At 41.6% G+C, this 1,121-nt stretch overlaps 1 protein-coding gene across 1 annotated transcript in view; it reads right to left on the bottom strand.

Moving 5' to 3' along the window:
• The window catches only part of EGR_10614 (hypothetical protein), a gene marked incomplete at both ends in the record, with an annotated part of 6,209 nt that overhangs the window by 1,347 nt on the left and 3,741 nt on the right, over nt 1-1,121 (bottom strand). The gene's annotated exons all lie outside the window — the stretch shown is intronic.

Raw genomic sequence — 1,121 nt, 5'->3', positions numbered from 1 at the left:
CACCTCTCTCTATTTCTTGGCTACAAGTTAGCAACATAAAAAGGGGTAAGATTCGACCTAAAACGAAACAATTTGTGCTCCATTGGATGGGATTTACTCACAATTTTTCCTTGCGATGGTTTTCTGAACTTAGAAAAAAGGCGGAAGGAAAAGTTTTCAGTTCATTTTAAGTACTGCTGGGCATTTCATGCCTGGAAATAAAAGAGAGTAGAGCGTATCAATTTAGGTGTAAGAGGCAAACAGTTGTTGTCTCCAAGAATAGTTACAGTTTTTTTGCAAAACGTGCAAAATGAATGGAGGGTGTATTCGCTGCTAAAGACACATATGAGGAAATCAAAAACCTAGGAGATACACAACTTCAAACTCACTGATCTCTTATGGAAATACAAGTACATGTGGAGTTTTTTCTGGTTTGGGGAATGGTGTTAGGGACAGAGGATTGTGCTGGCTATCGTGCGTGTCCATAGATAGATGTAGGAGCACTGACATAGAAGCAGACTTGTGTAAGGAAGGACGAAACTTAACACAGGTCCGTGGAGGAAGGTTGTCAAGTTTGTTCCTCGTTGCCACATTTTTCTCACTCTGCAGTAGCACAATCATAACTCTCCAGACTTTATCTACCTTGTAGATGAGTAGAAGAAGTGTCGCAAGTTCAATTTATCGACAACTTTATGCAGGTATGGTAGGGAAAGTATCCCAGATAGTTCACGTTTAGTGCCGCTTTAGTTGTTAACAGATTCAATTTTAGCCCTTCTGTTTGGGATCATCACTGATTGTCCGGCACGGTGAGGTTAATTACCCAGCAGTGGAAATCAGGATAGATGCAATTTAGGATCGCGTTTGCTTTCTGCTAGCATCAATGTAGAGGAATGGCAGCCTTAGCAAAACCTTGAACAAAACGCAGGTAGAAAGTTGCCGAACCTAGGAAACTGCAGAGCCCCATCTAGTTGAGCGGTGTAGGCCAGGTCTTCACTTGTTTTGTACGGTCTTTGATGACTGTCTTCCCATTTGACGCAACTCTATGTCCTAGGAAGTTGAATTAACGCCTTAGGAAACGACATTTCTTCGGGCTTATGGTTAACCCTGCATCATATAGGTAATTCAACAATGGTTTCAGTCTA

This window comes from Echinococcus granulosus, assembly GCF_000524195.1.
Source record: "Echinococcus granulosus chromosome Unknown EG_S00241, whole genome shotgun sequence".
Classification (NCBI taxonomy): domain Eukaryota; kingdom Metazoa; phylum Platyhelminthes; class Cestoda; order Cyclophyllidea; family Taeniidae; genus Echinococcus; species Echinococcus granulosus.
The sequence above is the reverse complement of the archived record's forward strand: the minus strand, read 5'-3'. Positions and strand labels throughout refer to the sequence as shown.